The 26,267-nt window shown below is 39.5% G+C and overlaps 1 pseudogene across 1 annotated transcript; it reads left to right on the top strand.

Moving 5' to 3' along the window:
• The first annotated feature begins 557 nt into the window (after positions 1–557).
• On the top strand, positions 558–12,332 carry LOC308216978 (galectin-8 pseudogene; annotated as a pseudogene). The gene is made up of 2 exons: positions 558–1,275; positions 12,243–12,332. The product of its transcript is annotated as a galectin-8 pseudogene (transcript).
• The last annotated feature ends 13,935 nt before the right edge of the window (positions 12,333–26,267 follow it).

The following is a 26,267-nucleotide window of genomic DNA, read 5'->3' as shown; positions in this document are numbered from 1 at the left end:
TGCTTAGCTTTTTTATATATACTTTTTTTTATATAACTTTTTTATCCCAGAGGAGATGCAAGTAGATCAAGTCACTAGTTAAGACACACTCATATTCAGAAGTAGAAAATATCCTTTTGACAGAAAGACTTCTTGGAAAGTTAGTATATGAGTTTAAAAAAACTGAACCAGAACAACAGTGTATACACATTCAGGATGTATTCCATTAAAAAGGAGGAATAAGGAACTGCATTCCTGTAGCTGCATATGAATTTGTATATTGCTGATTCACGAACTCTTTTATCAGAACATCTGTCTCAGCAAAATTTATCCACTTTAAGTCTTTTAAGGTTTTTGAAATGTAAATTCTTCCTTAGAAAAGAAATAAGATCAAAATTCTCTTGTAAAATTTCAAGACGTGGTGCGTGGGTGCAATGGTGCGGGTGGGCAGCTTCAGCTTGCGGGTCTGCAGGCGCTGCTAGGCACAGAGGGATCCGCCCTTTCGTGCTGTCCAGCCAGTCAGTCCTTTAAACACACTCCAGCAGTGGTCACATAGAACTTAAACCAGAGAAGGGAAGATGATGGCCTTGAATGGACAGAAGACAATCAGTAACCCGATCATTCCATATGTTGGGACAATATTTGGTGGCCTTGCTCCTGGACAGCTGATTAAGATCCATGGGACTGTTCCTGATGATGCAGGCAGGTTCCAGGTGGATTTACAGTGTGGCAGCAGCATAACGCCTTGAGCTGATGTGGCGTTTTATTTCAACCCCCACTTCAAAAGGTCTGGCTGCATTGTTTGCAACACACTGAAGACGGAAAGATGGGGCTGGGAGGAGATCACTTATGAGATGCCCTTTCAAAAAGGGAAATAGTTTGAGATTATCATCATGGTTTTAAAGAATAAATTCCAGGTGACTGTAAACAAGAAGCACTCGCTCCTCTATAACCACAGAATTAGCCTTGAAAGAATTGATACTCTTGGAATATATGGCAAAGTGCAGATCAAAACTATAGATTTTGTTCCTGATGGGGAAATGCCAGATGGTTCACAATTCACTGTTCCTTATGTTAAGAAACTTGATACAGGACTTCGTCCAGGATGCACAATTACCATTAAAGGAGAAGTGAATAAAAACCCAAAGAGCTTTATGATAAATCTCAAATCAAGTGACTCCAAGGACATTGCATTACATCTGAGTGAAAAATAAAGTTTTTATAAGGAATTCATACCTTCATGACAGCTGGGGAGAAGAAGAAAAGGAAATTGGCTCAATGTCTGGCTGGAGACTGGTAACAAGTGGTGTCCCTCAGGGATCGGTGTTGGGACCGGTCTTGTTCAACATCTTTGTCAGTGACATGGACAGTGGGATTGAGTGCGCCCTCAGCAAGTTTGCCGATGACACCAAACTGTGTGGTTCGGATGATACGCCGGAGGGAAGGGGTGCCATCCAGAGGGACCTCGACGCACTTGTGAGGTGGGCTGATGCCAACCTTATGAAGTTTAACCATGCCAAGTGCAAGGTCCTACACCTGGGTCGGAGCAATCCCAGGCACAGCTACAGGTTGGGCAGAGAAGAGATTCAGAGCAGCCCTGCAGAGAAGGACTTGGGGATGTTGGTCGATGAGAAAATGAACATGAGCCGGCTTCAGTGTGAGCTCGCAGCCCAGAAAGCCAACTGTATCCTGGGCTGCATCAAGAGGAGCATGACCAGGAGGTCGAAGGAGGTGATCCTGCCCCTCTACTCTGCTCTTGTGAGACCTCACTTGGAGTATTGTGTACAGTTCTGGTGTCCTCAACATAAAAAGGACATGGAACTGTTGGAATAAGTCCAGAGGAGGGCCACGAGGATGATCAGGGGACTGGAGCACCTCCCGTATGGAGGCAGGCTGAGAAAGCTGGGGCTGTTCAGCCTGGAGAAGAGAAGGCTGCGTGGAGACCTCATAGCAGCCTTCCAGTATCTGAAGGGGGCCTACAAGGATGCTGGGGAGGGGCTATTCATCAGGGACTGTAGTGACAGGACAAGGGGTAACGGGTTCAAACTTAAACAGGGGAAGTTTAGATTGGATCTAAGGAAGAAATTCTTTACTGAGAGGGTTGTGCGGCACTGGAATGGGTTGCCCAGGGAGGTTGTGAGTGCTCCATCCTTGGCGGTGTTCAAGGCCAGGTTGGATGAGGCCTTGGGTGACATGGTTTAGTGTGAGGTGTCCCTGCCCATGGCAGGGGGATTGGAACTAGATGATCTCAAGGTCCTTTCCAACCCTAACTATTCTATGATTCTATGATTCTAAGACAAAAAGAAACATGACACAGTTTTACAGCAAATAGAACAAACATAGAATTTGGCAAGTTTGGAGCCCCATGAAGTATACTTATAGTTCTGAGCCTGATTTCAGAGAAATACACTGTCAAACTCAACACAGGTATGGTTGTGATGGTATTTAATGAATTTACCAAAGGGAATAGGTGAAATAGTGGCTGGTTCTACATTACAACAGTTATAATCTGTGACAATTTAGTATTATGGTCTCATGCCTTTCCCAATGAATTCCCAGAGAAGAAACAGAAAAACTAACACTGAAATGTAATTGCTGTAACTAAAGATTTGGATAATCACCATCTATATACCTGTTCACTTGTAGTCTAAATGGATATATTTATATCTCTATCATATTTATAGAGTTCATGTGACATATTAAAGTAAAAAACTGTAACTGAATAAAACCCCACCAAAGCCTCCTACTCCCACCAAAATGGAAAAGCTATTGAAGTATTGGAAGACCTTGATAAACAGAAGAAAGCAAAAAAATAGGAAATGCAGAAACTGAGATATCATTTATGTCAAATTTTACAGAATATGAGACTCTTCTTCTTGTTAACTGATTTGTTTACACAGTGATTCTTTAATCCCTTTTATCATAATTGTGTCTGAGATAAAATGTAAAAGACCTATGAAAGTTATTTCATATTACTCTAATGAGAAACTAAATTGCCTGCCTTGGAACTCATTAAAACTAATAAGTGATGTGATATAAATGTATTTATCTAAATTTTATTTCATTTAGTGACATTTACCTTAGACCAGCAAGTACTCCTTCTCTTAAAGATGACTTTTCCTTCAGGACTAAATGGCTTAAATTTAAAGTTACAGCCAAATTACTGTAACATAATTTTGATGTCTTCTTTGGACCTGCACTAGCCCACTGATTTTTTGATTAAATAAATCCTGCGGAGTTGATGCTATGAAATGACTGACTCTGTTACAGTCTGAATATTAACATATATTATTCATGAGATACTGTTGTCAAAGTCTTTCTTTGTATCAGTCAAGTGAGAGCAGATGGAAAATTTATCCTGTGGTTCTATATCTTTACTTTTATCTCCAGCAGTTCTATATGAAAAAAAGAACCAAGAAAACCCAAACAAACCAAAAACCCACCTTAAACTTTTTTTGGACTCTGCCTGCTAAATATTTATCTAAGTCATAACCATCAAATCATTAGAAAGTGTTTGAAAGGTACCTGGTCTGGTTGCATTTGAAGCGAACAAAAAAGATGTTCATTTGATTGCGTTCAGGGTGGTTCAGCAAATTATTCATCAAATTGATGGACTTGATTACTGAAGATGTCCTTATGAATACCTACATGCCTTAGAGCCACACTAGTATCACAGTATGTTAGAGATTGGAAGGGACCTCAAAAGATCATCTAGTCCAATCCCCCTGCCAGAGCAGGAACACCTAGATAAGGTTACACAGGAATGTGTCCAGGTGGGTTTTGAATGTCTCCAGAGAAGGAGACTCCACAACCCCCCTGGGCAGCCTGTTCCAGTGTTCCGTCACCCTCACTGAGAAGAAGTTTCTTCTCAAGTTTAAGTGGAACCTCTTGTGTTCCAGTTTGTACCCATTACCCCTTGTCCTATCATTGTTTGCCACTGAGAAGAGCCTGGCTCCATCCTCGTGACGTGTATAGTGTATATATTTATATACACTAATAAGGTCACCCCTCAGTCTCCTCTTCTCCAAACTATAGAGACCCAGCTCCCTCAGCCTTTCCTCATAAGGGAGATGCTCCACTCCCTTAATCATCTTAGTTGCCCTGCGCTGGACTCTCTCCAGCAGGTCCCTGTCCTTCTTGAACTGAGGGGCCCAGAACTGGACACAATATTCCAGATGCGGTCTCACCAGGGCAGAGTAGAGGGGGAGGAGGACCTCTCTCGACCTACTGACCACCCCCCTTGGTGTGGGGAATGTGAGCCTGTGAGCATCATCTTCACAAAAAGCATACACCATATGCCTCCGTATGATTAGGCTGACTGCAATTTCAGTGTTGCATTGGAACAGCTTGCAGGCTGTGACCCAGTGGGTGTCAGGGATGGGCATATGATTGCCTTTGCGTATAGCCTAATCCAATATGTAAACTGCAAGGCAGAAGAGGTGACTTACAGTATTCTTTAGATACATAAATACAGACACATGCTTGACCAAACTGTGAAGGTTCTTATGCATTAGACTTGCACTTAATGCACTTGTCCATTCTGGAGAATTTATGGCTTATTATGTCCAACTTCTTCCCAGTAAGTGGTTCTCAAGACAATAATGATGCTTCCTTTTTCCTATAATGTATTTTTGCATAATTATGGTTAAATTATTTTTTATCCCTGAAGCAACAACAGCTGTTTTGTGATCTTTCAAGCCTATGTATCTTTGAGGAATATAACCATAGCTGAGAAATTGTGTCTGATGAGATACAGAGCAGGGGTATTGTTTTTTCCTTGGTATTTTTTGGGATATTGTGTGCATATTTTTATCTGCACAATTTTTATCTTGAAATAAGTCAAGAATAGTCATCAAAGCATGAATCTGAACAAGTTTTTCATGGTTCTTTAATGATGGACATTTCTAACTAATAGTAACTTAGATAAAGATGGCATGATTAGCAGTTCAAACAATTATGGAACAAGAAACTTTCTTAAAACTTTTAAAGTCTTTGTTAGTCCACAATGAAGAATAGTTTCATTGACATAATTTTTTGTTTCTTGCTTTTCTTCTCATGATATGAAATTTTATAAAGCTGCATGGTTTCATTTTCATTATTTGGACAACAAATATAAAGATGGAAGAATGTTCAATTTTATTGGGTCATATTTGCACTGAAACATAAACTTTTAGGGATCTGATAAGTCTTTTCCCAGTACTGAAACAATAAATAATGAAATGCGGAGATATGTGAGAAAGAGAGAAAAAATATGTGAAAATAAAATAGCAAATAAGGATTTAATAAATTAGAGGACATTCTGTAAAAATAAGGAAGAGACAAACCCATTACGAGTAAAGTAATTAGTTTTAGTTTGCCTTTTTATTTTTTTTTTTAATCAATTACCAGGAAAATAGGTAACAAAGAACATGGATCAATACTTATCTCTAGGTATGTTTCATTGAAAGTAGATGTACTGAGAAATAAAAAAGTATAAATATGAACATTGAAATAAACCAAAATGGAAGTCATTTTAGTCAGCTAAAATTTCCCATGTGGTTAGTATATTTACAGAGGAACATTCTTACTCTAGAGCAGAAGTTTTACACGTGCTTCCAAACTGTTTCTTTCTTTTCAAGAAAATAATACCTTTTCTTCAATTTCCAAGATGTTTGCATCGGAGTTTATTTCAGTGAAAAAGAAAACTTCTTGAAGTTTATAAAAATAAATGTTTCAAGTATCTCTTTGCTTGATAAGCAAAGTCCGTTAGAGAGTATAGACATGAAATGACAGATTTAAGTAGTACAATATGTTATATGACCCCATAAAGAATCTTAAATATTTTAGGGAAGTTGGAGATCATGTAAAGAGAAGATAAAGCCTTGATTTAAATAACTCATATATGACTCATCTTATTCTAAAAAGACAGCCTTTGAAAGTCAAAGAGAATAGATTCTTCGAACTGGAAGTTGAAGCACAGCAAAATTGGTGGGTAATTTATGGGTAATAAATTAATCATTGGCATGTTGCTATAAAGTTTTCCAGGGATTTTAGGTGATAAGCACATCAGAAACCAGCAACAATTTGGTTAAAATCATGTAGTTAATGCTTTGTTTGCCCTACCGATACCTGCATATCAAAGTCTTGCATATCTACTTCAGAATCAATGTATTTAAATTCTCACACACGTTGTCCCAAATGGTATGCCTTTAAATGTTCACATACTTGTCCTTTCTTGTAGTTTCACTGGAATACAATACCTTTCATGTTTCCTTTGTTATACTTTCCTTCTCCAAGTTTCTTCTTAGCTCACTTCAAAACAGAGCATGTCAGGTGAATTTTCTTTCACGAGTATACAGAAATTGAATGAAGATGAAGTTATCTCTTGTAATGATGTAAAAATTTATAGCACATCATGTAAATGTACTCTTATTCTTATATGGTTGGGTTGTTTTGGGGTGATTTTGTCCTGTGGATTTAGTAAACCACTTGGCATTTGAAGGACATTATACTTTTCCACTGCTGGATTTTTTAGACCATCAGTACAACTCCAGGTATGATGACAACCTGTTCTGCCCTATAGGGCACAGACAGTACTGTTGCCAGCCAGTGATGATGTTGCATTTCTTCTCCAGGCTTCTCATTGCCTCTAGGACAATGCAACTGCAAAACATGGAAGTTATGCGTGTGAGCATCAGAATTTGATGCAGTTGTAAGGCACATAATGTTCGTACTTCTTGGTACCTGTGCAAGCTTAAAAAAAGCTATTGGATAGTTAATTTAAAAAGAAAGAAGTGTAAAATATTTCATACTGTATTTAAAAAGACAAGGTAAGAAGTAAAAAAGCGTGTCTATTGTTGGAAACAATATGTTGGTCAATGAAGACGAAATTATTTGAAACATTCATTATTATTTTTGTTTGTATAATTAATGTATTTGCATGAACATCACTAAATAATTTCTTCATTACTCCATTGCTTTTAGATTTCAAAACTGCCAGCCTTGGCTTCTCACTATGTTACAAATTACCTAAAAGTACTAATTCAAGCAGAAAGATTGTTAGTCAGAGTCATATACTAACGTCTTCCAAATTTTCAGATGTTATCAACCAAGTAAGATATAGCAAAGGGTCTGTGCAGGCAAGTAAAGAAGTAAATACAACTTGTGCAGTGATGCACTCAAGGCATAAAATGTTGGAACTATGTATCATTGTGTGGTAGGCAGCAAATAGCTATGTCATGAACCAAAAAAATAAATTAAGCTGCAGAAGTGTAGGCATAGATATATGACCAACTTTCTAGACATGAGGAAATTCTACTAAAAGTATAGAAAAATATTACACAAGGAATTATCTATTTTTATTTAAAAGTTTTCATGTGTTCTCCCTAAGTGTGCTATGAGTTTGGGATGGTAAAATACGTTAACTAAAACCCTTCCTGACCCATCTCATCTCCCAAGTCAAACCGAAAACCTTGGCAAAAAGTTTCTTAAGGATTTATTTTTGATCTTTTCAAAGTGGCTGTTTCAATTTCAATAGTCAAAATGTCTTTCTACACTTATGAAGAACTATATGAAGAAAACTTAATAAGGGAAGCCTTAGCTGTTATCTTGTAAATCCTCATGTCACCACAGGCATTGGTGGGTTTTTTTCAGTGCATATACCTCATTTGACATAGTTTTAGATTTATCACATTTGCATAAACAGTTAGCATATTTACATAAATACTTGTATATACGTAGTCATTTCACTGAGTTGTACAAGGGTGCTCATGTTAACCATGGTCAGCTGTTTATACAGTAAGGTACTTCTTTTTTCTAGTGATTGCTCTAAGTTCTAAAATTCATGATGCATTATATATTTGCCTCTAAAATAAAAGGCATAATGACGTTTGGCCCTTTAGCTCCAGGATCACTTTTCAGCAAAGTATTTAGGTTACTGTGACTTTTGCACATTAGCAAGTAGAACAGCATAGGAGAAGCACAGCATAGTGAAACAGTTGACAGAGAATTCAGTGTTTGCGTGAAAACTGAGTGGGGATGGGAAGAAGGCATGCTAATTTCAGACTTGTGGTCTCACACACAAAACTCAATGTTCATAAGTGATTGAGGAACATGATGTGGGCTTTTGGGGCACATTTTTCAACTTATTTTCATCTGGAATTCCAGTTTGTACAGTCTGCAGCTATTCTGTGATACAAATCACAGCATGGGAAGTGGGGACAATTAGGAGTTTTACTTCAAAAGAACATTCCTGATGTAAATTTACAGTGCTAATGTATTCATACTCTGTTTCAAATTCTAAGTATGATTAAAACCCACTAAACAAAATGAAACTGGGTGGGTGCAGGGTGGAGAGGACAGGCGGCTGTGGACAAGAGGAAGGATTTAAAGGCAAATCTACTCTGAGGATATGAAGTATTCCAACCCACTTCTAACCACAATATGAAGCATTCTAACCCACAGAGCTAGAGGTCTGGTGCAGGACTCTTCAAAAGTAGTTAAGTGTCTGTTTTCAAGTGTCCTTTTTAAATGAAAGCCTTACACAGATAAGACTAGAAAGCTTTTGCCCTAATGCCTGTAAGTTATACCCAAGATCCAGACACTCATCCCATGGGAACACAGAGATATTTGCTCTTCAGCTTTGTTCTGAAATACTTCAGATATTTTGATAAATTATTATCTTCACATCATAGAATCATGGAACAGTTTGAGTTGGAAGGGACCTTAAAGATCATCTATTTTCAACTTTCCTGTCATGGTCAGGGACACCTTCCACTAGACCAGGTGTCTCAAAGCCCCATCCAGCCTGGCCTAGAACACTGCCTGGGATGGGGCATCCACAAGTTCTCTAGGCAACCTGTTCCAGTGTTTCACCACCCTCAATTTTTTTTCTAATATCTAATCTAAATATCTCTAAATCTTCATGATCTAAATCATGAAGACAAATAGAAAGTTTTCAGACAATATGGATATTTATCGCTGAATTTTATGTTTTGTTGTTATCGTTTCTACAGTAGCTACAACAGCTATTTCTTTGCTTGATGCAATATTACATTTCCTCCAACACTTGATCAAAAGAGGGCCTTCTAAAGTTTTAGCCAAGGAAAATTATTAACTTGGTTCTTAATGAGGATCTGGGCTCTGTTTGGGGTTCATTTGCTTACTGCATGAACAGTAAACTTTTAGTGTGCTTCATGTATGTTTAACTACTTCACGTACTTTATTCAGTCAGCTTCAAAAATACAACCAGAGGTATCATAGAATTGTAGAATCAACTAGGTTGGAAAAGACCTCTCAGATCATCAACTCCAATCATTACCCCAGGACTATTAAACCATATCACTGAGGGCCTCATCTATACGGTTTTTGAACACTTCCAGGAACAGTGATTCCACCGCTTCCCTGGGCAGCCTGTTCCAATGCCTGATCACCCTCCCTGTGAAGAAATTTTTCCTGATATCCAGTCTAAACCTCTCCTGGCACAGCTTGAGGCCATTACCTCTTGTCCTTCATTAGTTACTTGGGAGAAGAGACCCACCCCCATCTCCTTTCAGGTAGTTGTAGAGTGCTATAAGGTCTTGAGCTTTCTCTTCTTCAGACCAAACAGCCCCGGTTCCCTCAGCTGTTTATCATAAGACTTTTTCTCCAGATCCTTCACCAGCTTTGTTGCCCTTCTCTGGACCCACTCCACACCTCAATGCCTCTCTTGTAGTGAGAGGCCCAGAACTGAACACAGTATTTGAGGCGTGGCCTCACCAGTGAGGAGTACAGAGGGATGATCACTGCCCTGGTCCTGCTGATGCACTGTTTCTGATGCAAAGTTTGTCTCATTATAGTTACTGTGGTGACAAAAGACAACATGAGAATATGTGAACAAAGCACAAAAAAAGCCACCTTCCTTGTGTCTCCTGTAATAGCATATTGAAATGTAAAGGTCATGTTTCATGTTTCCTTTTTAACATTTTCTTTTATAGTACATGATATCTTACTTGGCTGTTGTGTGCTACTTTGGTATGTTCATGATATACTTTTGAGTGTCATACATAGTATAATAAAGTCTCTGAGTAAATGGGATATCTGATTTATTGGTAGGCAAGTATAACTTTTCCTCTACTTCAAGTAAATGTAAAGAAAGATTTGAAACTGATCATCATTCTGTTTCTAAGAGAAATTTCCTAATAAACTAAAATTTAAAGGAGCAGTCATGCAAGTTTTATCTCAATGCGTTTGATTTTCTGCACTTTAATTTAATTCCAGTTATATTTTGCTTAGTGAAGATATATTTGAAAAACAACCTGTGTTCAAAGAACTGTTGGCATGGTAATTCTCATTTAAAATCCAAATTACAGCTCATTAGGGATCCCATATTCTGGGGGGAATACCCATCATTGGTTTTGTTAATAATTCTCTAATGCTGTAATTCTGTATGAGTACATGCATTAATTTACATGTAAAACAACCAGTATGATTAAACTAGATTTGGTCTAATGTCACAACCTCTAGAACTAAACTTAGAAGCAAATAGAAAGAATCCTGTCTTAAATATGTGAAAAGATTAAAATCTTAGCTGTCACTAGACCTGAACTGAAATTCTTCTACTCAAAATCTGGAGGACAAAACATAAGTAATTTTATTATTACTTAATAAACTTACTTCTTTGAAAGTTCCTTATAGATAATGTAACAGGTAATATATAAATTACTGCAAAGCATATTTTTTAGCTACTAATCTAAAAAAAAAAAAAAATTAAAAAATTATTGCTGAGGACAGCTCTGATTGTCTATTTTTAAGCATTTTTTTGCGACTTGGAATTAAGCTGTTAAAAATCAGTATAATTTGTTTCATCTTAGGATGTTTCAGATGCAAAAGTCAGCCTGTTTCTTGTATAAATGACAGTCCTTTGGAGGTGGTGGTATTGTATGAATGTACTAATGAAAAAGAAATAAAGATGGCATTTAAAAAAATAAGGAGATCTGGTTCTTGTGACACTTTTGTTATAAGAACAAGGATACAGAATTAAACATTTCACCATTTTCCTACTCTTTTGACTTACTCACTCTTGCACAGGGAGATCTTTTACTCACAATTCCTATTCTAATCTGGTTGTGGGGTTTTTTGTTGTTTTTTGTTTGTTTTGTTTGTTGTTTTTTTTTTTTATGCCAATTTTAAAGCTTTCATTTTAGAGGTTTAAGTTAGAAGCTAGCCATCAGAGAATTAGGAGTGTTTGGTCATTACTGCTCTATAATAGTGGTTTTTGTTTGTTTTTATGTCACACGAAGGTGAAATATGCACTATTTTACCCTAAAGTCTGTCTTAGTATACCATCTGACTTACAAGCAAAAGTATGGTGGTTGTCATGAGATTTAGTAAAAGAAAACTGTATGTTACTAGTCTAAATGAGATTAGCCTTATGGGCTGCTCCTAAATTAATCTTATTAAAGCAGTGGCCTTGGAGTGGAATATTAGTTTAAAAAATGTTTTGTGCATTTGTCAATAATGTGTTTTTGAAAAATGCAGTTCTTGTGTAGCATTCTGTAGGGTGTCTGCACCCTTCAAATATGCTGCAAATATTTCTTTTGGCACAGGACTAAAACATGATTTAACTAATTTAGTTGGATATCTTTCTACGGGGCTCAAATGTACAAAAAGCACATTTTAAAACAACGAGCTAGTCGCTGATCTGCAAGCTGAGTACTATACAAGTTCCTTCCTGTTCTCCAGCAACATCTTGACCTGAGTCTATAATTACCAGCATAGATAGGAAATAGGTTGAAGCCATTCAAGATTAGAGGTAATATTTTAAATTGAAAAGAGGTAGCAGTGTCCAGTGGCTGTGAAGTAAATTGAGGGTAATTATAATAAAACACAGTTTTTTAATTGTGAGGGTAATTTACCAGCAGAACTATATACATAGTGAATCCTCTAAATCAAATGAGAAACTTTTCTAAAACATTTAGTTTTTAGCTATATATTGCTATGCTAGACTGAGGAATATGCTGCATGAAATCTCTAGCTTCATGGAGGAATTCTAAGCCTCAATTCCCAAGTCTCATTTGTAAGTCTTATTTTTGCTATTGAAATTGTCTAATATTATAGTAACAGGTTATAGATTTGCAAAAGGTCAATATTTTGACTTGCATATGACTTATTCACATATTCCTTTTGGGACCAAGATTGCTATGAACATATTTAATGACAAAGTCTATTCAGTAATACAATGCATTCAGATCTCTTTATATATATAATCAAAAGATAGCTCTTTCTACATTGTAAATTTCTTTCAGGCAATACTGAATGCAAAATCTAATGTTTCAGAATACCACAAGGATTTCCAAAGATCCTTTGGTGTGATGTTCACCTGGATTCATGGTTAGAATTCAAATTACCAATAGATTTAACCATAAATCTAACCTGCAAAGGACCCTTGCAAGCAGTCTATTGCTACATGGCACAAGAATAATAATGAGTGTATATGCTGCCGTGAATTCTCAACCAAAAGCCCTCGACTTTGGGGTTTACTTTACTAAAAAAGTTTAAACCAGATAAAGTCTGCCTGCCTTCAGACCATGGGACAAGGAAAAATTGTTCAGGCTTTTTCAAAGGTACAAATCTCTGAATTATCTACTTGGTTTTAATCCTTTTGTAAGAAAACTCTTTTGAACCTGTTCTTTTCCCCCTGAATGATAATCATGTACCTGGCTCATACTGCTTCTGACATATGCACTCACACCTGTTGTAAAATACTAAATCCTTTAGCTGTGTTTCCTTTTATACATAAAGAGGTATAATTTGTGCAAATGTAATTTAATAAGCAGCCCAATTATAATTTACAAATTTAGAAATATACTAAATTTTGTTTCTGTTTCAATTAAGTAGTTGTCTAATTATTCTATAAACAGAATTAGTTAACAGAGAAGGAACTGAAATTAAATTATCTACTAAACTGTTCAGCAAATTGAAAGGCACTCTGTGGTCTCTTTTACTATTTCAGTCAACATGTTCTTGTTTATGCCCTCATTCAGCAATATATTGAGGACACTGTCAGACCTGACCATCCCTGTTAACGTCCTAGGGCTCCCAGCACCTGCCCATGGCCCAGGACCCCATGTCAGCCCCCAGGGGCCATTAGCCCTGTCCCAAGGAAGCTGCACCAGGGCTGATTTCCAACTCCCCACAACTCTGTCCAGCCATGGGCCCTGCTGAGCTAGGCTTATAGCCATCTTGCTTCTTAGACCTTTAACCTTCCAGGTTGGCTCTTTGCCTCCATGCCTGGCTTCAAGGTGGTAAAGAACATAATACAGATAGAAAAATGTTGGTCTTATCCGTGCAAGATGCACCTACATCCTGTCACACAGTTTTTTGCTCAGTCATTACAAAAGCGTCACAGTCGCATTTTCCCCATGGCCATCACCTCTCTCACCACAGTCTCTTATTTCAGGGTGAGGGACTGTGCACATCTGCATCAGCTGTTAGTTTTTCTGTGCTGATTTAGCTAACAAAAACCTCGGAAACTACTAATATTCTATAGCTATGTTTCAGTCGGTCTGTTGTCTTTGCATATTTTACGTGCATGATTTTAATAATATTTTCCAAATTCTTCAGTTCCAAGAATTTATTTCTGTAACTGGGACACATTTACTGTTTGTCCTGGGTTCAGCAGTAGCAGTCATTTTTTCTCCTTCTTAGTAGCGGATGCAGTGCTATGTTTTTGACTTTCAGCCTGGGAACAGTGCTGATAAAACCGATGTTTTTAGTTGCTGGTCAGAATGTTTACTCTGACCAAGGACTTTGTGAGTCTTATGCTGGGCCAGGGAGGAGGGGAAGCCAGGAGGAAGCAGAGACAGGACACCTGACCCAAACTGACCAAAGAGGTATTCCATATCACAGCACGTCATGCCCAAGATGTAAAACTGGGGGCAGTTACCCGGAAGGGCTAGATCACTGCTCAGTCAGGCTTGGTATCGGTCAGCAGGTGGTGAGCGGTTGTATTCTCTTCCCTTGTTATTTCTCTTATCATTATTATTATTGGTGGTAGCAGCAGTGGTTTGTGTTATACCTTAGTTACTGGACTGTTCTTATCTCAACCCATGGGAGTTACATTCCTTCAATTTTCCTCCCTATCCCTCTGGACGTGGGGGAGGGAGGGGGGGAGTGAGCAAGCGGGTTGCGTGGCAGGTGGGCTTAAACCACAACACTGTTCTTTAAACCTGTAGCTTAAATGGTTTTCACATATGATTTGTAATAATGTCTTCTGGATATAGAAATACTAACCCTATAGCCAATGAAACAATGAAATGGAAAGGAGGAAGTCAGGGGAGAATGGATACAAAACCAGAGAATAGTCAGACTTCAAATAATAGTCTCAGCAGTTAAGTATAGCATGAGAGTTGATGCACTACATTACGTTTAAGTAGCCCTATTGAAGTAAATTGGATTATTCACCTCAGTAAAGCAAGCAGGATTGGTCCTTTTATGTATAAAATGCTGTAGTCTAGTTTTGGAATAAAAATTCTATTTTACTGGCATAGATGAAGCAATAGGAAATGAATACTCTTGAGCTTTTCTTATTCTTTATTTTAAATGGAAGGACTACAAAATACATCAGCAGGTTTTAATTACAAAGAAATGAGACTATCTGTTAAAGAAGAGTTTCTAAAGTTGCCACAAAAATGTATTTCTAAAATGAATTAAAACTACGTTAAATCTACACTTCTTAATATTGCGTATTGTTGTGTAATAAGTATAAATAATATACCTATAGTTGATTTATTTGAGATGTGTTTAAAAACACATCTTTTATTATAGCTGATTGAACAGTACACTTGAATATTTCATTGCTTTGACAGATGGAAGACTTTGATAGAAACAAAATTATCATAAGAAATTTAAGTGACCAGATCAAGGTCCTAATTTTTTGCCTTTGATTCAGATTAAAGGCAAACTTAAATATAGTAGAAGAATAATTTGTGCCCAGTATCATATTATATACAACGTTTCTTGTAGTTTTGCAAGACATTATGCACTTGTAATAAGAATTTTTCCATCTTGAACACTTTTCACAAAATTCAGATTTCCAAGAAGGGCTTTCTAAGCTTTTTCTGTCTCCTAAATATTTTTCCATGAGGATGTTTTGATCTATTCTGTTATGCATTGTATAAAATTCAAAGAATTGTGTCCTCTTTTTTTCTATTATATGAAAGGATATATATCATAGATGCTAATTCTAATCCTCTGCTCACTCCCCAGTCAAAACTTATGTTGATATTTTACCGATTGCTAAATATAATTCACTCTTTTTATAACTTTGTGACTAAGGTGAGGGTCTGGCAGCCTAAAATATTTCAGAAAGCACAAGCTAATGCTTAAGATTTTGCATATTGGTTAAGGTTATATAAAGCTTTCATATCTTTTATTAGACCAACTGCTGTTCTTTAAAAAAAAGAAAAAAACAACAAACTTTAGGCACCCAGATTTTTTTTTCATGTTTGAAATAAAAGCAACAGGTTTTGAAATTAAATGCAAGTTGAGAACAAGGTGCTTAAAGTTTAGTTAGAAACATACCAGTCAGACCATCTTTGAATGTAAGCTGTTATTAACCATAGAGAAGAGAGTCTATTAATATTGAAGAGGGGGAAATGAGAGGGAAGGAAGAAAGGAAGAAGAGTCAGAAATAATGCTTTTTAGATACCTAATGTATTTATGTATGGAAAAGATAGGCATGTGAGAATTGCAGAAGAACTGCAGAGTAAAGAAATAGATAATGTGATTGAAGATCAGTATTGCCATTGAAGTAATGGTTAAGACATTCCATTTCCAGTCTTTGGGAGATGTTTGTGTCGCCATCCCTTGCGGATTTGGGTTGAGTGACAAGGTATATCATGATGCATTTTGTGAGAAATGGATGCTCCCTGGAAGATGACTACTTTATCAGTTATTGTCAGTGTGAGCTCATTCTTGTGAACAGCCATTTTTTTAGTTTTACCTATATAGGCAACCACGAGGATATTTTTTGTGCACAGAGTGAAGCATATTACATTCCTGGAAAATACAAGTATAAATTCAGGAATGTTGAGGGTTCTGGTCTAAAAGCATTTATTGCAGCTGCATGGAGATGACGGTAAAGATTTAAATTATTTGGGTAAGCATGTGTCAGTGTAACAACTGGTATAATTTGGACCATGGGAAATTTGCTACTGGGGATCTAGCTGGGTTTGAGTGGGGGTAGGGTGACACTTTTCAAAGACTCAGATGAGGAGTTTCAAAAAGACTTTTTTACAATTAAGGTGTTTAATCCAGAATGGAGCTACTTTCAGCTACAGCACTGAAGCAAGACATTATGTGAACACCTGAAGTGAGTAATGACAGAGGATTTTCTCTTCATATAGAGGTAATTCTTTATATGGTGTTCCAGTGGCTCTTTCAACAATGTGATCTCTTTCATTAGAGGACTGCTCTTATTAAACAACAATCCTCCTGAGGTGACTGAAGTGAGCATTCTGAGTAATATAAACCTCAGAGCAAATGCAGTGATACTGGATGGTGTGGTCATGTCAGAGCTTTTGAGGCATGCTTTGGAAAGTCAACTTTTATATAAAATAGACATATTAAATGGCTGATATTCTATGCACATGTTAATAAGTTATTATTTTTGCTAATTATTTTGCAAATCAGATAATTAATGCTGATGTAAGAATATTCCAAGGACAGTCTGAAAAAGTGATGATTACAAAATTCCTGGCACAACTTGAAAAGAAATCCATGCTTTCAGTCAAGATGATGAAGTTGTTGTCTATATTTCTGAGGAATGGCATGGGCTTGGTTAGTGTTATTAAGAAATTCCTCTTGAGAGTGTTTTTTTAAATAATGCCATATTGTGGAGCTATTCTAACATCCATAGGTATTCCCATAGATATTCCTGTAGTCTGTGGGAAATGATGGTTAAAGAAGTTAGTTGTAAGTGAAAATGGAGTGCATAATGTTGGCAGCATCTTTAAAGAAGTACTCTGAACACTAGACTTGGTTTTCTAAACTACTCAAAGCAGGTTGGGCATCATCATTGTATTATTAATATGCAAGCTAGTACCTTCAGGGGCAGCCAGCAAAGGACTGCTGTATCGCAACTTTTATCCTGTAGTCTGTTCCACTGTTTTACTTCTGGACATATTCTGTCTTTCTCAATTTCCTGTCATATTTAATTGCCAAAAAAATTAGTTTATGTCAGATTAAAGTTTATTAGATATTTTCAGCCATTCTAATCTTAATGAATTCCAAAATATAATTGTGACAACATGACACATCCACTCAAATTAAAAGCCAATTGTTAATTATTTTTCAACGTCATGCTACCAAAATACTGCTTAAAGTAACTGTTAAAGTAGCATGTGCAAAAAAGTACTTATGAAAACGTTTTGGTACATGCACATGTTCACAAATGTAGTATGTGGGATAATTTCTGGAATTTATTGTTCTGTTCCATGCTTTCATAGATCATAGAATCATAGAATGGTTTGGGTTGGAAAGTTCCAACCCCCAAGATATCATAAGGAATTTATCTGTGTGGTAATCCTTACTCTAAAACATAAATGCTACTTTTAGCTCTTTGAAAGAAATAGATCTTAAAAAAGAAAAAAAAAATCCCAGTCATAGAATCATAGAATCATAGAATAGTTAGGGTTGGAAAGGACCTTAAGATCATCTAGTTCCAATCCCCCTGCCAGGGGCAGGGACACCTCACACTAAACCATGTCACCCAAGGCCTCATCCAACCTGGCCTTGAACACTGCCAAGGATGGAGCACTCAGAACTTCCCTGGGCAACCCATTCCAGTGCCTCACCACGCTTTCAGTAAAGAATTTCTTACTTATATCCAATCTAAACTTCCCTGTTTAAGTTCGAATCCTTTACCCCTTGTCCTGTCACTACAGTCCCTGATGAATAGCCCCTCCCCAGCATCCTTGTAGGCCCCCTTCAGATACTGGAAGGCTGCTATGAGGTCTCCACGCAGCCTTCTCTTCTCCAGGCTGAACAGCCCCAACTTCCTCAGCCTATCTTCATACGGGAGGTGCTCCAGTCCCCTGATCATCCTCGTGGCCCTCCTCTGGACTTATTCCAACAGTTCCATGTCCTTTTTATGTTGAGGACACCAGAACTGTACACAATACTCCAAGTGAGGCCTCACGAGAGCATAGTAGAGGAGCACGATCACCTCCTTTGACCTGCTGGTCACGCTGCTTTTGATGCAGCCCAGGATACAGTTGGCTTTCTGGGCTGCGAGCACACACTGAAGCCGGCTCATGTTCATTTTCTCATTGACCAACACCCCCAAGTCCTTCTCTGCAGGGCTGTTCTGAATCTCTTCTCTGCCCAACCTGTAGCAGTGCCTGGGATTGCTCTGACCCAGGTGTAGGACCTTGCACTTGGCATGGTTAAACTTCATAAGGTTGGCATCAGCCCAACCTTATGAAGTTTAACCATGCCAAGTGCAAGTCACCTAAACCCAAATTTCAAGGATACAGTAAAAGATTAATATTTCTGATTTGTCTTACTTCCTCTCTGATTTTCAATAATTGAGTAGATCTCAGTGTATTGAGGCTTGTTCAATATACTGAGATCAAATCAGATCTTGGTTGTATTCAGGCTCTAACTGCTTAGCATTGCATAACATACTATTACGTATATCTCTTTATAACTTTCCCTGAAGTCTGTTGGGAGACATTTGTACCTACTTTTCTTTGTGATAATTCTAAGGTCACTATTGGTCAACAGAAAGGTATTGGTGTAGGGAAAAAACAAAAACAACCCAGCAATCTTCTTTTTAACGTGTATTGTTAATTTCAGCATATTTCAATTAGTCAGTAGTGCATACTATTGTCAACACAGAATCTAGCTTTCATATGAGGAACACAAACATAAATCTTATGGACTGTATAATGCCTCAGATTTTCCTTAAATGTAAGGAAATAATTGTGTTTCCCACTAGGCAACAGTGGAAGAACAGGGGGTGGGGGAGAAGAAAACAATCTAGCTGGAGTTCAAACACCTGGGTTTAACAAACAAACAAAAGAAGATCACAAGTATGGAAACAGCCTCCTGAGATTCCAAAATTCTCTTTTAAAGCAAGTTGGAGTGATTTTGAATACCGATTCATTTTATTTAATTTCACAGCTTTGAAGATTGTAACCCTGATCTACTGGTTTTGTTGTCTATTTTGTAGAATGTTTATCCTGCATTCATATATTAATAGCATTTGCTATTCTTCAAGCATTTATGCTCACGGTAAATCAGACAAAATTTAGTCATTTTCTCAGACAAATGCCTGTGGCGTGAGCACTTTTTCCAAATATGGCCAAATTTCTATATTTTTTACACGTAGAATGTTATCACAGACTATTTTAGTAACAATAGATAGATTTTTGTGGGGTCAAAATTTCTTGTAGCAAGCGTAAAAAAGCTTTTGATGTTCAAATTAAAACAAGATGTCTATGGTATATAGTATATGGTATATAGTAATAGGACAAGGGGCAATGGGTTTAAACTGAAACAGGGGACGTTCAGGTTGGATATAAGGAAGAAGTTCTTTACTGGGGAGGGGGGTGTTGGCAAGGCAGTGGAACAGGTTGCCTAGCGAAGTGATAAAAGCTCCATCCATGGCAGTGTTGGACAGAACCTTGCACGACATGGTCTAGTGTAAGGCACCCCTGCCCATGGCAGGGAGGTTGGAACTAGATGATCTTAAGGTCCTTCCTAACCCTAACTATTCTGTGATTCCATGGCAAGAAATCTAATACTTTATACGTTGAACTGTATTTCACTGTGAACTCGGTTCCTAAGAGTTTGCATAAATAAGATACTTCCTTGAGGGCAGGCACAGAGGAAAAAAACTTGGATCATAATATTTCTTGCAGAGAGGGGCCTTTGCACACATTGTTGTTTTTTTCTGTGCTCTATCTTTTGTATGTAAACTAAGGGCAATCAAGGTGTGACATAGTAACACCAACAGTGGATGAAATGATTCACAAACTCCGAGAGTTCGAAGACAATCTCACCCCTTCCATCATCTCAGCTGTGGAAAAACTGTCCCAGGATGTCAAACAATTGAGGGACAATCTATCTGATTTATCCAGCTCCTCACGTGTACCAACATACGTCTCAGCTGTTAACAAAAGACATCCTATTGTTTAAGACAGAAGATACAGAAGGCAAACACCACGGGCCACCCTATGGTTTTACCTGCGGGATCATGGAGAAGACATGACGAAGTGGGATGGAAAACCTACTTCAGCTTTGGAGGAACGGCTGCATGAATTGAAAATAGGAACAAGGGTCAAGACTAATCATCCCATGAGATCTGCGGCTTCAGTCTCTGGTGAGCAGGTTCCCAGATGGAGCGGAAGAGCTGATTTTACTCCAGCTCCTGTGATAACGAAGAATAATCCCTTTCAACACGACTTAGGTGTCCAACGTTGTGATGACTGTTAGAGGGACCCTGCCTCCAGCCAGGTGGAGGTAGGGGACAATCGGATTTACTGGACTGTGTGGGTCAGATGGCCTGGCACATCAGTCCCACAGAAGTATAAAGTTCTCGTAGATACCGGTGCACAGTGTACCCTGATGCCGTCAAGCTGTCAAGGGGTGGAATCCATCTATATCTCTGGAGTGACAGGAGGATCCCAAGAGTTGACTGTACTGGAGGCTGAGATCAGCCTGACTGGAAGGAAATGGCAAAAGCATCCCATTGTGACTGGTCCAGAGGCTCCATGCATCCTCGGCATAGATTACCTCAGGAGAGGGTACTTCAAAGACCCAAAAGGGTACCGATGGGCTTTTGGTATTGCTGCTTTGGAGACTGAGGAAAATGAACAGCTGTCCACCTTGCCTGGTCTCTCAGAGGATCCCTCTGTTGTGGGGTTGCTGAAGGTCGAAGAACAAGTGCCAATCGCAACCACAACAGTGCACCGGCGGCAGTATCGCACCAACCAAGACTCCCTGATTCCCATCCATAAGCTGATCCGTAGTCTGGAGAGTCAGGGAGTGATCAGCAGGACCCGCTCACCCTTTAATAGCCCCATATGGCCAGTGCGAAAGTCTAATGGAGAGTGGAGACTAACAGTAGACTATCGTGGCCTGAATGAAGTCACACCACCATTGAGTGCTGCTGTACCGGACATGCTAGAACTTCAGTATGAACTGGAGTCAAAGGCAGCCAAGTGGTATGCCACGATTGATATTGCCAATGCATTCTTCTCAATTCCTTTGGCAGCAGAGTGCAGGCCACAGTTTGCTTTTACTTGGAGGGGCGTCCAGTACACTTGGAACCGACTGCCCCAGGGGTGGAAACACAGCCCTACCATCTGCCATGGACTGATCCAGAATGCACTGGAACAGGGGCAAGCTCCAGAACACCTGCAGTACATTGATGACATTATTGTGTGGGCTGATACAGCGGAAGAAGTCTTTGAGAAAGGGAGGGGAATAATCCAAATCCTGCTGAAAGCTGGTTTTGCCATAAAACGGAGTAAGGTCAAGGGACCTGCACAGGAGATTCAATTTTTGGGAATAAAATGGCAAGATGGACGTCGCCAGATCCCTACAGATGTGATCAACAAAATAATAGCAATGTCTCCACCAACTAATAAGAAAGAAACACAAGCTTTCTTGGGTGCTGTGGGGTTCTGGAGAATGCACATCCCAAATTACAGTTCGATTGTAAGCCCTCTCTATCATGTAACCCGGAAGAAGAATGATTTTAAATGGGGCCCTGAGCAACAACAAGCCTTTGAGCAAATTAAACGTGAGATAGTTCATGCAGTAGCCCTTGGACCAGTCCGGAATGGGCCAGATGTAAAAAATGTACTGTACACCGCAGCTGGGGAGAATGGTCCTACCTGGAGCCTCTGGCAGAAAGCTCCAGGGGAGACTCGAGGTCGACCCCTCGGCTTTTGGAGTCGGGGATACAAAGGATCTGAGGCCAGCTATACCCCAACTGAGAAAGAGATACTGGCAGCCTATGAAGGGGTTCGAGCTGCTTCGGAGGTGATTGACACTGAAGCACAGCTCCTCCTGGCACCCCGGTTGCCCGTTCTGGGCTGGATGTTCAAAGGCAGGGTCTCCTCTACACATCATGCAACTGATGCTACATGGAGTAAATGGGCTGCGCTAATTACACAACGAGCTCGAATAGGAAATCCCAGTCGTCCAGGCATTCTAGAAGTCATCATGGACTGGCCAGAGGGCAAAGATTTTGGAATGTCACCAGAGGAGGAGGTGATGCGTGCTGAAGAGGCCCCACCATATAATAAACTGTCAGAAAGTGAAAAGCAGTATGCCTTGTTTACTGATGGGTCCTGCCGTATTGTGGGAAAGCATCGGAGATGGAAGGCAGCTGTATGGAGTCCTCAACGACAAGTGGCAGAAACTGCTGAAGGGGAGGGTGAATCGAGTCAGTTTGCCGAGGTGAAAGCCATCCAGCTGGCCCTGGACATTGCTGAACGAGAAAAGTGGCCAGTACTTTATCTCTATACTGACTCATGGATGGTGGCAAATGCCCTGTGGGGGTGGTTGCAGCAATGGAAGCAGAGCAACTGGCAACACAGAGGTAAACCCATCTGGGCTGCTGCACTGTGGCAAGATATCGCTGCCCGGGTGCAGAACCTGGTGGTGAAGGTATACCATGTAGACGCCCATGTACCCAAGGGTCGGGCCACTGAGGAACACCAGAACAACCAACAAGTGGACAAAGCTGCTAAGATTGAAGTGGCTCAGATGGACTTAGATGGGCAACATAAAGGTGAATTATTTTTGGCCCGGTGGGCCCATGACACTTCAGGTCATCAAGGCAGAGATGCAACATACAGATGGGCCCGTGATCGAGGGGTGGACTTAACAATGGACACTATTGCCCAGGTTATTCATGAGTGTGAAACATGTGCTGCAATTAAACAAGCCAAACGGTTAAAGCCTCTTTGGTATGGAGGACGATGGCTGAAGTATAAATATGGGGAGGCCTGGCAAATTGACTATATCACACTCCCACCAACCCGCCAAGGCAAGCGCCATGTGCTTACCATGGTGGAAGCAACCACCGGATGGCTGGAAACATACGCTGTGCCCCACGCCACTGCCCGGAACACTATCCTGGGCCTTGAGAACCAGATTTTGTGGTGACATGGCACCCCAGAAAGAATTGAATCAGACAATGGGACTCATTTCCGGAATAACCTTATAGACCACTTGGGCCAAAGAGCATGGCATTGAGTGGGTATATCACATCCCCTACCATGCACCAGCCTCTGGGAAAATCGAACGGTATAATGGGCTGTTAAAAACTACACTGAGAGCAATGGGTGGGGGAACTTTCAAGCATTGGGATACACACTTACCAAAGGCCACCTGGTTGGTCAACACCAGAGGATCTGCCAACAAGGCTGGCCCAGCCCAGTCAGAACTTTTACATATTGTAGAGGGGGACAAAGTTCCTGTGGTGCACATGAAGAATTTGCTGGGGAAGACAGTCTGGGTTATTCCTGCTTCAGGTAAAGGCAAACCCACTCGTGGGATTGCTTTTGCTCAGGGACCCAGATATACTTGGTGGGTAATGCGGGAAGATGGGGAAGTCCGATGCGTACCTCAAGGGGATTTGATTTTAGGGGAAAACAGACAATGAACTCAATTGTACGCTGTTGCCTGCTATAGCCCATCAACTAGAAGTCTGCAGGGCACCAGCGACTGGCTCTTACTTCCCTCCGACCATCATCCCAACAGAGAATGAACTTTGATAGAACCGGACGAGTTCTACAGTAAAGGAATGATCAGCATCAGCAGGCAACCATCCAACACTGCACACAGCTTCTCCTGCCCTGAAAGACTGTTCCAAGAGATGGAGCCCAACATCATGAACCGAATGGACTCAGTAGCTTTATAGGAATTGGTCCGTGCACTAAGCTAACAGTGCACCGAGATGAGAGTGAGGGTATATGGAAAATGTGGGATCTGAGCATGACGTGAATGGTATGGAACAAGGGGTGGATACTGTCCTGGGTTCAGCAGTGGCAGTCAGTTTTTTTTCTCCTTCTTAGTAGTTGTTGCAGCACTGTGTTTTTGACTTTTGGCCTGGGAACAAAAAACTCATAACACTGATGTTTAGACTGACCAAGGACTTTGTGAGTCTCATGCTCTGCCAGGGAGGAGGAGGGGCCGGGAGGAAGCAGGGACAGGACACCTGACCCAGACTGGCCAAGGAGGTGTTCCATACCACAGCACGTCATGCCAGGGGATGGAACTGGGAGCTACCCGGAAGGGCACGTCCCCTTTTCGGTCAGGCTGTCTTTTCCGGCGGGCAGTATCGTATTCTCTTCCCTTGTTATTTCTCTTGTCGTTGTTATTGTTGGTGGCGGCAGTGGTGATTTGTGTTATACCTTAGTTACTGGACTGTCTTTATCTCAACCCGTGGGAGCTGCATTCTTTTGATTCTCCTCCCCGTCCCTCCAGAAGCGGAGGGAAGAAAGGTAGAAAGGTGGGGAGGGGGGCAGTAGACTGCGTGGTTCTGATTTACAGCTTGGGCTTAAACCACGACAAAATCAAAGCTCAAATCAGTGACCATGAAATAAAGCCTGGCCTCAAATTATTCATCAGTTGCTTTAGAAAGCAATTTTATAACATAGACCGGGCGTTGGGGGGTGGGGGGGGTGGGGGGGAAAAATACCATATAGGTAGTATCTGACATTAATTATTGTGAGGGTATTTTTACTGCCCCTGAGTTTGTCGAAGCATTAGGTAGGCTAACAGAAAACAATCTACTCTGTTTGACACTGTTCTGTATGGATTAATAGAAAACTACCAGAGAAATCATTAATGATCATCGTCATAGAATCATCGTAGGATTCTGCATTGGAAGGGACCTCAAGGATCATCTGGTCCAACCTTTCTTGGCAAAAAGCACAGTCTAGACAAGACGTCCCAGCACCCTGTCCAGCCAGATCTTAGAGGTGTCCATTGCTGGGGAGTTCACCATTTTCCTGGGGAGATTATTCCAATGACTGGTTGTCATTATGAAAAATTTTCCAAGGTCCAACCAGATCTCCCTAGGAGTAACTTGTGCCCATTAACCCTCATCTTGTCTATGGGACTCCTTGTAAAAAGTGAGTCTCCATCTTTGTAGCCACCCTTTAAATACAGAAACATGGTGATGAGATCTTCCCTAAGCCTTTTTTATTTCTCATGGCTTATCAAATGCAGTTGTTTCAGCCTTTCCTCATATGGCAGGCTTCCCAGACCCTTGATCATCTCTGTCGCCCTTGGGGGCTGTTAGGAATTACTGAGATAAAAAGATAGACTTACTGAATGAAAATGAATGAGGTCTGCTACATAGCAATTTGAATAAAGAAAAAATATAATTGAGTTAACAATTTGAAAAAAGAATTAATTTGCTTATTCCAGTGATAGTTTTTTCTATTTTCTTATTGCATAAAGCTGGTAGATTTTAAATGTCATTTCTACTTCAGCTGTGGAAGTATAATGTCATTTTAGATGTAGTCTTGGAAACTAGAAGCCTGATAAAATATTTATTTGAACTCAGATGATTGAAACATCAATTTTTTTTCATTGTGAGCTAGATCATGAGGAAAACTTTAATGTATTATAATATTTATTAAGTCCTGAGAAAATTTATTTTTAGCAAAAGGAGTACTCTGAAGTTTCAGAGAAAACTATATACATTCATACACAAGCATAACACATCAGAAGTAAAGGAAGAAATCTGTAAGCTTCAATGGTGGATAAGATATCTTTGGGAATAAAGAATCCATTTTCTTAAAACTGATGATTCTAAACCTAAATCTTTGTCTTAATAATTGCCTATAGGAAATAAGAATTTTGAAGTATGTCTTTAATATGTTTCAGTCATATGTGAAACATACTGTCACTGTACACACCTTACTCATTTTTAAATGATTATTCACTTAGATCTTCCATGATTTAGGTGGGATTATTTTGGATAACTGCATCCATGTTCCTCAGAAATGTACGTGTGATATTCTCATGCTCCTGTGTTGCAAAGTGGAACAGGCCCGGTCACAGCTTTGTTCATGCTAATTGCCCATAATGCAGCAGGAAATTTTTCAGCCTAGGTCTGTAAGCAGCCTTATTCATAGTCATGCAGATATTTATACATACTTTAATATTACCTGGTCTTTGTGATAGCTCTGATTACCAACATTCAAGGAAAATTGATACAAATAGTAGTCAGGATACAGAAGGACTATCAGGATGCTAAAAGATTGACAAGTTAGCTTATGAAAAGATGTGTTGACTTA

This window comes from Psittacula echo (assembly GCF_963264785.1).
Source record: "Psittacula echo genome assembly, chromosome: 2".
In the NCBI taxonomy this organism is placed as follows: domain Eukaryota; kingdom Metazoa; phylum Chordata; class Aves; order Psittaciformes; family Psittacidae; genus Psittacula; species Psittacula echo.
Note: the sequence above shows the minus strand (reverse complement) of the source record. Positions and strands in the feature narration are given on the sequence as shown.